The sequence below is a fragment of the Canis aureus genome, chromosome 20, assembly GCF_053574225.1.
Source record: "Canis aureus isolate CA01 chromosome 20, VMU_Caureus_v.1.0, whole genome shotgun sequence".
Classification (NCBI taxonomy): domain Eukaryota; kingdom Metazoa; phylum Chordata; class Mammalia; order Carnivora; family Canidae; genus Canis; species Canis aureus.
This window is the reverse complement of record NC_135630.1, coordinates 7760251-7774614: the sequence shown is the minus strand read 5'-3', so window position 1 is coordinate 7774614 and position 14364 is coordinate 7760251. Positions and strand designations below refer to the sequence as shown.

Genomic DNA, 14364 nt, shown 5'->3' with positions numbered 1-14364 from the left:
AAGAACTGGACCTTTCCAGACCCTTTTCATTAACCCCTGGAGACCACATCCCAGGCCCCCTTCAATTTTCCTACAGTCACCTAAGAGAAAAATCTCCTGGAGAGGAGAGCATAGGCAGCGTGAGAGCCGGTTGAGATTTCTGAGACTATTTTTCCTTCAAAACCTTGACAGTAATACCAGCATCAGAGGTGAGCATGGTTTTCCATTTTACAGCTGCATTTTTGGAGATAGGGTTTCTACAAGAGGGGGATACATGCCTAGGCACTGAGAGAATCTGGGAAGTAGAAGATGAGTGTATCGTAAGCACAGACACGCATCGATGTAAAGTCCCAACGGTAAGACTCAGAGGGTAAAAACATACTTAAAGAAATCAGCTACATACATAATGAGAGCTCAGTCATACTTCCATGTGTTCCATAACCGTTAATGTTCATAAAGGTAAAAAAGTCTTAAAAAGAAAGAGTTTCTACCATTATTACTTCCTTCCAAGTATGGATGACCCTTGAACAACACAGAGGATAGGCGTGCTGACTCCATGCAGTCAAGTGTCTAAGCATAACTCTTGACTGCTTCCAAACTGAACTACGAAGAGCCTACTGTTGACCCGAAGCCTTACTGATAACGTAAACACTTGATTAATAAACACTTTGCCTGTGATAAGTATTATATACTGCATTCCCATAATAAGGGTAGAGAAAAGAAATGTTTTAAGAAAATCACAAGGAAAATACATTTATAGTAATGAACCGTATTTATTGAAAAGTATCTGCATATAAGTGGACCCATGCAACTCAGACCCATGTTGTTCAAGAGTCAACTGTATTCAGCTCCCCAAACAGATTTTCTTTTCTTTTTAAAAATATTTTTAAGATCTTACTTATTTATTCATGAGAGATACAGAGAGAGAGGCAGAGACACAGGCAGAGGGAGAAGCAGGCTCCCCGAGAGGAGTCTGATGCGGAATTCGATCCCGGGACCTCGGGGTCACGCCCTGAGCCGAAGGGAGATGCTCAACTCACCTAGGCGTCCCCCCAAACATATTTTCTACATTGTGTCTTGGACAGAAGATAATGCTGCTTAGCGGTTACCAACTAATTAGTGCTCTGTGCAGATCTTAGCTGCCCTAAATCCGAAGGAACTATAAAATACAACCTTGTTGCCTTACCCTTTTCAGCAGTTGATGTTATGACACTAAAGACCTCTTTCCTCAATAAAGCTATAGAGTGGAGAAAACCAATTATGATTCTTTCCAAATTCATCCTTTACTCTACTGGATCAAGGACTTCAGTATCTCAGGAGTGTTCAAGTATTTTCTCTACAGAAAGTACTTCCTTTTACCAGGAGGTGACTCTAGAGTTACTGCTTATGCTCAACATGTAGAAGAATGCCTATAACACAGTATGTTGGTCACAAATCAGGTCTACAATGTCTCATGAGCAAAGAAACTCTTATTTTCATAATAAAAAGGCAGTGGTCTCTGTCTCATAGAGCAATGCTGGATGCCAGGATTAAATCTCCACCAAGATCACAAACAAGGCGAGACCGAATAAAAATATACTTAGATTTCCTATTGATCCCACTGGTTGGGATCGGTGTCATTAGGAACTAGTGGGTATGGACAGACAACGGGGGATTTATGAATAAGGATCCGCCCAAGGACCAATCGCACAAAATGGCACCCAAATGTGTTCAGTTGGGAAGGTCTCAAGGCTGAGTCAATAAGAAAGAGGTGAAGTTAGTTGGGTTCAAGAGAATGTTCAGACTCCAGTGCCCCTGAATAAAATTAATACCAGGGTAGACAGGATTGCAGGGATAAGACGAGTTATCTTATAACTTGTGCAAGCTGGTGTGCAAGTTGCCGCAGGTCTGTTCTCCCTGGGCAGGCATTCTGGGGTCGCAGCACTAGACTTCAGACTCTAGTTTTAGAAAAAAATCATCCAAGAAGCCTGATAATAACTCCACTACAGGATATTTACCCAAAGAAAATAAAACCAGTAATTTGAAAATCTATGCACCCGTATGGTCACGGTAGCATTATTTACAATAGTCAAGATATGGAGCGGCCTCCAGGTAAGACAAATGGACGAGGAAGGTGTGGTGAATGTACACACGATGGACTATGGTGCAGCCCTGAGAGGCTGGGATCGTGGCATCTGCGACCTCAAAGGCGGACCGAGAGGGTATTAGCGCTGAGTGAAGTAAGTCAGGCCGAGAGACCAAGCCAAATGAGTGAACAGACACAAAGCAGAGTGAGATCTATAAACACAGAGAACAGACTGATGAGTGGGGAGGGTGGGGGGTGGGAGGAAGGGGTGAAGGGGAGATCAGGCTTCCAGTCAGGGAAGCCTTCCCTCCTCCCTTCCACTTTAGACAGCACGAGAGAACACTTTTTGATGCTTTAACGGAGCCGACACTTCCCCAAGGAGTTTTGGTTACGTTTCATCCCACAAGGTGGGTCGTCTTCGTACTTGCACTTCACAGGTGAGGGAACCGAGGCACAGAGATGTGGGGCCCAAGGCGGGGCCTCGGCTTAGCTCGGCGGCCGAGAGCGTGCGTTGCTTCCGGGGCACCTCTCCGGGGCAGGAAACCTTAGGATCACTGTCTGCTGTCTAATGAAGACCCGCCTTCACCTGCCAGCACCTGTACCACTTGGGGCCTCATCGGGGGAAGGCGGCACTTGCACGAGTGTCGGACGGGGGCCCACCCAACTGTCACTTGGCTGGAAGCGGGTCCGTCCGTCGCAGGGCACGGGTGCTAGGAATATGCTGCCCAGAACGAGGGGCTCCCACTTGCAGGGGTGCATCTTCCTCTTCGGGGTATTAGGGAGCCGTTCGGTCCATTAACGGTACGGCGATTCATAAATTGGTTGGGGATGCTGTTCCCTGTGTGCCAAGCCAACGTGGAACCGCGGTCTCATCTTCAGGAGCCATACGTGGAGAGTCACGGTGGGCCACCTCCGTTCTCCCTGCGGAGACCTGGTGAAGCGCCCTGACATAGAGTGGATGGCACCGCGTGACACACGCACGCACGTGGGCTGGCATGTGCGGATGCCACCTACATGTGGGCTGTGTGTGCACGCGGGGGTCCTGCCCGGGGCACACGCGCACTCTGAGGCACGCGGGTGTGAGTGTGCGTGTGTGTTCCCGGCCTCCGCTCGCGCGCGCACGTGCACACCCTACCTGGGACACTAAACCGATACTAGACTTTGATTCCCAAATCCAGTTTCCTAATTAACTCCGTATTGAAACAACAGTTGCCGTGTTATTACAGTATTATGTTTCCTTGAAAAAAACTCAGCCGTTGCTCCTGTTGCACGGCAGGAATTTAAGTGCAGCCAACACTCTCCTGTGTCCTGTGCCGACAGCTCTGATTTAGGCGTGAGTCTTTATTTATATGAATGGTGTTTGGCAAAAATTTCTTGGAACGAGCTGTAGTCTGCAAACCTGCTAATGGCTTCTCCCCGCAGGAACGGTGGTCCCCAGTGGGGGTGGACTGTGCATGCTGCCTGGAGCACGAACAGTGGCACCGCGTGAGTTACCAACGCTATTATTTCAATGAGGCCTAACGGGACAATTCGAAACTGTGACTGTCCTTTAGACCTCAGTGTTCACCCTGAAACTGTCCCTAAATTTGTGGTTACAGAGCTGCGGTGGGCTGCAGAGGACACGATCTTGCACTGAGGGGCTGTCACGACTCGGGTCCAGCTAGTCACACCCTCAGGGAAGGAGGCCCGGGGCGGCCGCTGCTTCCAACTCTCGTGTATAAAACCTTGCTGTGGGCAGCCCGGGGGGCTCAGCGGTTTAGCCCCGCCTTCAGCCCAGGGCGTGATCCTGGGGTCCCGGGATTGAGCCCCATGTCGGGCTCCCTGCATGGAGCCTGCTTCTCCCTCTGCCTGCGTCTCTCATGAATAAATAAATAAATAAATAAATAAATAAATAAATAAATAAAATCTAAAAAAAAAACAAAAAACAAAAAAAACTTGCCATGTTTAAATGGTAGCTACTCCCCAAAGCATTGTCAGAAGCATTCTCAGGACTGAGCTCACCCCCAGCTCGCGTGACAACAGTTTGCTTCCTCTGCCCACAGCGGTCCCGGGGAATTCCCAGTCTGTTCCCTGGTGGTCCTGGTGATGAGCCGAGGCCCCCGGGGTTGGTGGTGGTGCGTGAGCGTGTGCACACTGTGTCCGGGTGTCTGCGTGTGTGTACGCGTGCGTGCAGAAAACCTCGCGTGCTCCCGCCCCGGTGTGTGTGCTCTGTGGGAAGCCTCTGGAGTGAGGAGGATGGAGAGTTGTCCCCGCCCGCCCCCCCAGGCCTACACCCTCAACCAGACCCACGTGGCCTAACTGATCACTCCACCGCCGGGGAGGAGCCTTGGGCCACAGGTGTTTTCTTCTCTCTCCAAGTTTCCCTGCAAGTTATCCCCAAAGGGGGGGGGGAGGCACAGTGAGGACCGCCTCAGGAAAAGCCAGTGAGCTAGAGATTTCTGTATTTTAAAGGTCTCCCAGTGGATTTTCTGTGCGGGCATGTGGTGCCCACTTGCTAAAAACTCAGAGGTTCACATAACGGGCACCTCCAAAATTTTTGCTCTACGCTGTTCCCCGGCTTAGTGACTCTGAGGTCACTTGTTAATCCACAAATCGATCACCCGCAGGTCTGTATGCTCAAAACACTACCCTCTACGGTTACTTGTAGGGCTGCAGTCTGTTGAGCACGAAACAGGGTCGTGTGCGGAGAGTCACAGGGATGGCTTTCTAGGAACCGACACTAATGGATGCTGATTGATGGGTGGGCCACCCAGTAACGATCCCGAGGACCTGTGCGGTTTCTCCGCAAATGGTGTTGGAAGGATCGTCATTATTTTCTATGAGATCATGGCAATAAGGACGGCAGTTTATGACCCCGCAGCGCTCCGACGACCAATTAGGGAGGAAGAGAATGCAGTTCTGGCTCAGGATGTGAAGCGATTCTGGTAATTGAGGAAGAGCAAGGCAAGGTCGATTTTCATCACCGCAGGCGAACGGTGTAGGATACAACCTAGAGCTCCTGGGCCTGGGAGTCTATCCCAGAGAAAGGTGCTTTGTCGGTATTTTTATGATATCGGGGCATTCTGGTTGCCCCGACAGGCATCCGCGATGCAGCTGTCCTCGCCGTCGTCGCTGAGCGGTGGCGTGCGGGTGGCACCGAGGACACCTCGCCCTACGGAGCGCCAGGCACTGAATCGGCAGCCACGCGTTCATGGATCCCTTTCGCCCCTCAAGGAACCGGGGAGGTGGATTTTATCTGAACGATTTTCAAGGAAACTGAGGCCCAGGGATGGTGAAGCAGTTGGGGCCACGACTCCCGGCTCAGCGGGCGGCCGGGATCCGAGCCCAGAGATGCCCGGTGATGCCAAAGGCACCTGGTCCCCCCCAAGCCCGTCTTAGCTCTCGGTAGGGTCATCCCCGCTCATTGTGGACAAACATAAAATAGTAAGAGCAGCGCCAACGGCGTCAAACAGAAAGTGAAGAGCTTCCTTAGGCTGTGCTGGCGTCTGGCCCTTGGCTGTGCCACTTCCAGGGCTCGCTCGCTGAGGCGGGGCCCTTTGTCCGCCCCCCCCCCCCCGCCGCCCCGCCCCGTTGCTGTTTCTGCCTCGGTGGCTCTCTGCTGCCTGCAAGCCCCCACTGCTGCTGGGTAGTCCCGTATCAATAACGATAAATAATAAATCATCGATCCATTTGCACAAGGCATTAGTTCCCCCTCGTTCCTTGGGGTGGGGCATCAGCATTTGTGCTGTGACCCCCAGGGAGGGTCAGGGAGTCATCCCTGAGCTATAGGGAGGCTCGTCTGCAGCTGTCTGGGTCCAGCTCGAGCATCCTTGGAAGAACAGAGCTACTCTTGTCATTAGCAGACAAAATACAAAACTGGATCACGACGTAGTCTCTTCTAGCTAATGCTTTTGTTGATTTCTTTAAGACTCTTTAGCATATTCATTCATTCATTCATTCATTCAATGAATGCTTGCTGAGTCTAACGTTATGCCATCAACTGTGCTGGATTTGGGGACGTGAGGATGAGAAGCCACAGTCCAAACCTTTTAAGGTCTGATCAATTCACTGGGGTGACAGATGCTTTCTTTACTTACTTTCTTTTTAAAGATTTTATTTATTTATTCATGAAAGACACAGGGAGAGAGAGAGAGGCAGAGACACAGGCAGAGGGAGAAGCAGGCTCGATGCAGGGAGCCCGACGTGGGACTCAATCCCAGGACCCCGGGGTCATGCCCTGGGCCAGAGGCAGATGCTGCACTGCTGACCCTGCACCCCGGGGCCCCTGACAGGTACTTTCTTAAGAAACCTTATTGCTTGGAAGAAGACTGTTCCAAGGGGAGCGCCGGCTTCTGCGTGGGGGGGCAGATGAGGTGCTCCTGACAGATGCACGCGGCCTGGCAGGTGACGAAGAGGCGTCGGGGGCAGGGCGCCGGGAGCCACCAGCGGCCTGGGAGCTCTGAGTGCCACCTACCAGCCGGGGGGGGGGGGGGTGGTGGTGGTGGTGGCGGTTAAAGCCCAGAAAGAGCTACGCCACGGCCAGATGCTCCAGGATTTGTTTAGGTATCAGCCCGCCGGAGACATAGCCCATAGGTGATAAAATGTTTTGAGCAAAACAGCGACAGGATCAGATTTCTGTCGATGGTTATCCAGGAAGCGGGGTGAGGGCACAGCCTGGGGGGGGGATGCTGAGGCTGGAAACGGCGACGGGGCAGGCTCGGAGGACGGCGAGGTCGGGGGCGAAGGTCTTGGATCACAGCAGCGGCAGAGGGAGGTGGTCCATGTGCAGGTGTTTAGGAGGCACACTGAACATTCGGTGACTGTCTTACAACGGGGGGACGGACATAGGGTGCAAAGAGCACGGGGAATCCCAGCTTATTGGCCTGAGCACTAGGAAGTGACTTGAAAAAACTGTGGCCAGGGGTGCCTGGGGGCTCAGGGGTTGAGCATCTCCCTGCAGCTCAGGGCGTGACCCCGAGGTCCAGGATCGAGACCTGATCCCAGGTCTCCAGGATCACGCCCTGGGCTAAAGGCGGCGCTGAACCGCTGAGCCACCCCGGGATCCCCCTCCATGTGGGTTTATATCTCTTATAAACCCTTCGGTGGGACTTTCTTAGGTAGCAGAGATAAACCTCTTTCATGCATAGGCAGAAATCTCAAGTTGATTCCAGGTGGTTCCTTTACCAGGACCAGTCCTGATGCCCTCGACTTTTCATCCACTTCCCACGGGCATGCTTTAACTGGATTTTTAACTATGTTACTATTAGTCTGGAATAAGTGAGGTTTCCTGGCATTTCTCTGCAGAGAACCGGTGTAACTGTGGTCCAGTATTGGAAAGACAATTTGGCCAATGCAGGAATTCACCTTAGCTCCTCTGCTTCAGTTTTCCCTTTTGGGGTAGAGTAGATGTCACTACTTGCTTCTGCTGTACCGGAACATTACGAAGACGGAACAAGATATGGTGGATGAATCATGCTTTGGGACCTTAGGAAGAATGGATTCCTTTCTGCCAGGAGAGAGCAAGCCTCAACTCCTTGGAAGAGGATATTAAGATTTCTTACTCCTACTACTTTAATAGTTAATTATTAAACTAAGTGCCGCTGTACAAAACACGTTTCTGCCTCATAGTTTCTAACAGAGGGAAATCTAATTTTTAGCATTCAGCTTGTTAACCAATTGAACTAAATCCTTTAATAAAACATCTGGCACTTAAATATTTCAGTGGCAAGTAAAACAGAGTCTAGTTCTAAAATATTTAGGTGAACTGGAGCTTTTCTTAGGTGATTATCAGTTATTTCTGTTAAAATTGTGTGAGGGATACATGAATGGAGCAACACAGTGTGCCTGCCCTGGGATGGGGGGCGGGGGCCCACTGAGAGAGATTTTCTTCCTCAATTTGAGACCGAAAATTCTGAATGTGGTATCTGGGCCTCAGCACCCTCATTTGTTAAATGGAAATAATGCCACTTCCAAAAGATGTTACAGGGCTTTTCCTTTCTCCTCTTTCTTTTCTTTCTTTTTTCTTTCTTTCTTTCTTTCTTTCTTTCTTTCTTTCTTTCTTTCTTTCTTTTCTTTTTCTTTCTCTCTCTCTCTTTCTCTCTCTCTCTCTCTCTTTCTCTCTCTCTCTTTCTTTTTTCTTTCTTTCTTAACTACTTCCCTAAGAGAAAATGAGGATATATATATATATATGGTATCAACTGTAAAAATAAAAAGCATTATAAATACACCAAAACTGTATGTATAGTTAGAACTAAATGCCGAACTGTGTATTCCTATGCGTTATCAATACCTGAACACAGGCCTCACACCCATACCCCTATCTGTTGAAGAAATTCAATGCTTTTTTCCAAGTATTGCTTCCCATTGCATAGCATCGATATTAAAGCAGAATCAAGAGTCGCTCTGCCTAGTATTTTGCTTTCCATGCCATGCCACCATAACCATCATTTAAAAAATTCCCACTGAAATGAACTAGGGGTGGTGGAAGGGGACGTGGGTGGGGGGTGGGGGTGTCTGGGTGGCGGGCACTGAGGGGGGCACTTGATGGGATGAGAACTGGGTGTTATTCTACATGTTGGCAAATTGAACACCAATAAAAAATAAATGTATATATTAAAAAAATCCCCACTAAAGGCTGTATAAGAGCTGGGTAGGTAGTGCCTAAGAGCTCCTGTGAGGAGATGGCTGTGACATTCTGGGTCCAGGCTGCACTGTGTAGGGGTTCCCAAGGGAACCGGGACTTGGACAGTATTGGTCCAGCCATCTATGCCCATTGTCTTTCCAAACGCTCAGTTGGTTGGAGGAGATGCTGCACCTCCTAAGACCCTCTTCTGTCCCAGAGAACGTGGCAGTGGGGAGAGAGCTGGGGGTACCGTCCCCTGCTAGTTGGCCTCGTGGTGCTGGAAGGGGTTGGACGGCAAGAAGAGCCTGCAAGTGAGAATGCAAGATCTTGACTGAGCCTTTCTCAGTGGGCCTTGCAAGGGTGCCAAGAGGGAGTCTAATTTTAATCACAGAGTTATGGAACTAGAAAGGATTTTAGAAATCATCTGCTCGGGGTACCCGGGTGGTTCAGTCGGTTAGGTATCCAATTCTTGGGTTTTGGCTCAGGTCGTGGTCTCATGGGTCGTGGGATTGTGCCTCATGTCCAGCTCCTCACCCAGTGGGGAGTCTGCTTGAGGATTCCATCTGCCCCCCCCACTCACATATGCTCACACCCACACACACACTCTCTCTCTAAAGTAAATACATCTTAAAGAAAAGAAAAAAGAAATCTTATTTGATAATCGGGGGAATGCAAGTGCAGAGGCTGAGTGACTTGCCCAAGGTCACACAGCTAATCGGAGGCCACATCGGGACTAAGGCCCAAATTTCCCCCTTGAGCTAGTGGTATTTCCTTTATGCCATCTTACCTCAAAAGCAGCTCCAGTCATGGCCTGGTAGTTACTTGTTTTTTTTGTTTGTTTGTTTTTTTTGCCTGTACCACTGAATTTCATTTCTCAACTATTTTGACTTATGGTACCCTGTGATTCTGAATTTCCCGAGCCCATTCTTATGTCACTCAAAAGGCATTTTCAGCTGTTCCCGCTCTCTTAATTCTGAGTAATTGGAATTTCCTCGCGATACACTTTAGAACTGAAATGCAAAGAGAAATGTTATCTTAGTTGCCCTCCGTGCTACTCAAATATGGAAAAAATGCTGACCTGCCAATTGTGTTTCCTGCCATCAGTGGCCACATCCCGCTGAGATCCACATTCAGCGTGACGCTGTCTGGCAAAATGCAGGGCTGCCCAAGAACAGCTGCTGAGCTGCGACACTCGCCCAAAGCTGGACGGCACGGGGAGAAAGCCATCAAGCTGGAGATGCTGCTCTCAGTGAGTAGCTCAGAGCATCTGAGTCACATTCCCAGATATGGATGCATTCGGTCTGCTGGCCGGGTTCCTTTGTTTCAGGAAGTTAGGTTTCTTCTGAGTGGATGGTGTGTGTCACGCCCGGGCTGAGTGCTCCAAGGGGCGATATATCTGTGGTCTAAGTGGATTAATTCTCTCTCAGGCTGTTTGCAAATCTACAGGTCCTCAGTGCTTCCTGGCAGAGGCACCAGATGCCCAAGACAGGAAAACCCTGGGAGCCTGGCCCTGAGTGGGCTCTCTTGGGTTGGCAAATGTTTTTAATCAAGGAGAACCATTATTGTGGAAAATCTGGTGGCTGGTGGATTGGGCGGTTGCCATCTGGGTCACCTGATGATCGAGGCATGTGCTCATCATAAAGATCTCTCCTCTTCACAACAGCCATCTCTCTGCTGAAGCTGTCCTTGAGCTGGTGAGCTGGATGGCTCAGAGACCAGGGGGGCTGATTGCTCCAGGGACCTGGCCCACGAGGAGCCATGGCGACGACTGGGAGGAGCAGTATCGCAGTTTGCAGACGCTTTGTTCTGTATCAGAGTGGTCCACCGAGGCTGGACTATCTCCTGAAGGGGAGATGCCAGGGGGTCTAAACTGTGAGATGGCTGGTTGGCTGATTCTGCTGTCCGCCACAATGGAATATCCTCATAAATCATTAAAAAATCTTTTTTAAATTAATGAGAGATACAGAGAGAGAGAGAGGGAGGCAGAGACCCAGGCAGAGGGAGAAGCAGGCTCCCTGCAAGGGCCCGATGTGGGACTCGATGTGGGACTCGATCCCGGGTTTCCAGGATCAGGCCCTGGGCTTAAGGCAGCGCTAAACCACTGAGCCACCGGGGCTGCCCTATCCTCATAAATCAAAGCAAGCATCTTCCCAGGATTAATGTGAATCTCACGGACACCAGGGGAGATCATTGTCATTGCTGATGCCAGCCAGCATATTTATCCAGGGTCAAGGGTAGCGACTTCGCCATTTCAGGCTTTGATGCAAGTCAAAAGGGCGGACGCGGCTACTCACTCTTGTCCTCTCTCATAAACCATGGAAGACCTCGGGTAGATGTGCTTCTTTCTGGATGCACCGGCATATTTTGCAGTCATGTAAAGCCTGGAAGTTGCTGCTTTGCAAATATAGCAGAGCGTAGTTGCACATTTGAAACAGAAACGTGACGCGTATGCCAACCCTCCCTTTTTTCTCTCAGTTGTCTTGACTCAGAGGTTCAAAACCGGGTTCCCTGGAAAATTCCCGAATGCACGGTCTATCTTGTTTTCACGTCCAGGCTGTGGTCAGAGCAAGGCGAGGGGCGTTTAAAACTTCTGAATGTAGATGTCCGGAGTGCTTCACCAACTGCTCCCCAAATAGTAAACAAAGAACTTAAAAAAAAAATGAGTGGATGTCCCCTTTGGCCTAATTTTAAGAGACTGTGTCTCTAGGAATGAAGGATCCTCAGAGAGGCTTCTGCTGAGTCCCTCAAATCAGAGGAAGCAAATCATTCCAGAGACTATACGCGAGTGTCTGAATGAACTTTTTGGAAGTTTTTTTTCCATAATTAGGATGGAGTATGTGTCCCTGGAGAGCTCCTGGGAATCGCAGGGGGAGCTGTTAGTGGCATTTCCCCCCTATAAATGGCTTTTTTCCTGGGCTGCAGTTTCAGCTGTGCTTTAGCAATTATTTTTGTCTCATGGATGCATTTTAAAGAGTTATGAACGTATTTTTTTTCCCCCAAAAGGCCGACCCATCTCTAGGTTCTTTGGAAAGAAACCATAGTTTAGTAGCACTCAGGGATAAGACTGTGGTCCCTCCAGTAAAGATCACCAGGATGTTCAGAAATCAATTCTTTTGCACTCAGGGGGTCCTTCCTGACTGTTTCTACTGACGGGGCATTGGACAGCGAAGAAGCAAGACAGGCCCCCCTCCCTCCCCTTTGCTCCCCAGCCCACTGCTGCATGTATAATGGGTACAAAGGGGAACCTGTTCTGGGATTCTTGACTGCACCACCCATTTTGAGGTAATAAAGACGAGGGAGCAGGAGGAGGAGGCAGAGAAGTGTCTGGGCAGTGTCCTGCTCAATCCCATCCCTCTAGCAAAATGGGTGGGGAAGAGCTGGCTCCCCCGACCCGGGCTCAGGGAGGGGTTCCTAGAAGGGAACCCTGGTGGGGATTCTGAAATGCGTCCTTGTAGACAGGACTCCGAGAGAACTGACTTAAGGCTTTGAAAAGGCAAAGGAGACTGTGACTCAGGTCTCTTCCCTGCCCGGGGTGGGGGGGTAGAGAGGAGAGGCGGATGGCCCGCGTGAGATCAGGGGCCAGACAGGGCTGGACTGGAGAGGACTGTCAGGGCGGGTATGGGGGAGGAGCCAGGGCTGGGGTGGGCTCCACTCGGGCCCTACGCACAAGGGCCTAGAGGGTAAAGGCCCTTCCGCAGACGGAGGCTGCAGCGGGCGGCAGGGGGCCTTGTGAGTAGGCAAGAGGTGCACCCGTCTGTCCCGAGGCATGGACATTCCAAGGAAGAGGGCCCTGCCAGAGAATCTGTGTCGGGACCTGCAGGGACTTTCAGGACTGCCAGTCACCTAGGAGTGAGCCAGGTCCTGGGCCTGCAGGTATTGCCACCCACGGTAGGAGAGCATGATACCCACTCAGTACATTGAAAGTGGCAGAGAGGCCAAAACAAGGATGCATTTTAAACACATCACAAATGGTGTCTGCTTAAAATGCTGGATACACTGCGCTTCCCCACCCCCCCCAGGATCAGAACCGACAGGAAGTTGGGGAAGGTGGTCTCCCGGAGGAATCCCGTGCCACGTCTCACCTCGACTGGCCAAGTACATAATAATTCGCAGGCATCGCCTCCTTCTGCGAAGCCTGAAGACCCGGCCTCCCGGCCAGACACATTCCGGCACGTGCCCACAGGCACGGGAGCAGCTTGGCGGTGTCTCGATTTGGCCCATCTCCATGTCTCCTTCTAGCTCCCAGCACCCTCCAGGCCTCCCACCCTCCACCCTCCACCCCCTGGGCCGAGTGCTGCCTTTTTCTAGTTGGAGGCAGAAGGAGTGGCAGGTGGGTGACGACCGAGAAACAGTGCTAGAGGGCTGCGTAGGGCAGTGACCCGATAAGGCAAACGGACGATTTCCTCAAAAAGGAAAGGGAAGGTTTCAGACGGTCCCAAGAAGATTGGGCTGGCACCGAATGTTTCTGGGGAGCGGTAGTAGAGTCTTCTCCTTCTGCGTCTCTCTCTGGCTCTTGTCTGCAGTCTGCAGCCACACAGAGCTGTGTGTTTAGCTGTGTCTTTCTCTGATCCTCAGAAGCTCTTTTCCGTGTGGAGCAAATCTAGGAGCCTGCAGCCTGGGCCCGGGGAGTCAGAGGCCAAGTGTGTTCTGGGTGCAATTCGCAGGGAAAGACCCGCGAGGGACATCTGGGTGTTCATGCAAATGACCCCTTGCACCAAGATGCAGGAGGAACAGTGTGCGACTGGGGACGGCCACGCGAGGTTGCAAAAGGCAGAAATTCAGAAGCATTCGGGTTCATGCATATGAGAACATCCTCCTCCCAAATGCCGGATTTGCAACGTCTTTGGATTTCCTTTGCTATGTCGATGCTTTTCTTTCTTCCCTTTCCCGAGAACTGGAGATGATCCTTTAATGCCAGATTTTCCCCTCTTCACTCTACAGGCAATCTGTTCTACACCTTCCCCCCCCTTGAGTGCTGAAATGACTTTTACACGCGTTTGATTGATCACACACCAACACCATTTGCCAGACGGGAAGAGTGGAGGTAGGGACGGGCATGAGAGTAGGAGCTGTGCACATTTTTGCTCTTTCAGAGATTTAGAAAAATGGGGGGAAAGGAATAAATACATGAAAGAAGGGAGCAAGCAACTGTGTTTATTTTCTTCCCTTGTCCATCCTCTGAGTATTGCGTGGCTAAGCATGGAGCTCCGGAGCCAGAGAGTCCTCTGACTGCCGGCCCCACCTGTCACTAGCTAGCACCTCGGGCCGATCACTCGAATCTTGCTGTGCCTCCATTTCTGCATCAGTAAAATGATAATAAAAATCATATTTAACTCATAGGACTTAAAAGGGTGCCTGAGGCACTGTTGATGTGGTGTATTTGATAGCTACTGTTATTCCCTCGTTTTCTAGTCATTTTCTGGGTCTGTAGAGATGTGAGGTGGGAAAGGATAATGTAAAGAAAAGTCAGGTCCCACCTCGACTGGGCTCTTTATTTGCAATTTGCGGCAATAGTGCATGCCAACGACACTTCATTCTCCACCCACGTTATTTTTAGACAGCATTAGAGCTGGTTACGACTGTGTTGATGAGAATTTGAATCTTTTCACCCCTTTATTCACACATCTGTGTTTGTTCATTTATGCGTTAGTTATTTGAGTTAGGGCACTAGGCAATTTACAAACCTTTACAAAGCAAAGGATTTTCTCCTTAAGGAATC

The 14364-nt window shown here is 50.3% G+C and overlaps 1 protein-coding gene across 2 annotated transcripts in view; it reads right to left on the bottom strand.

The window, feature by feature from the left end:
- RNF150 (ring finger protein 150) overlaps positions 1-14364 on the bottom strand; it is a 241884-nt gene that overhangs the window by 26826 nt on the left and 200694 nt on the right. The window lies entirely within an intron of this gene.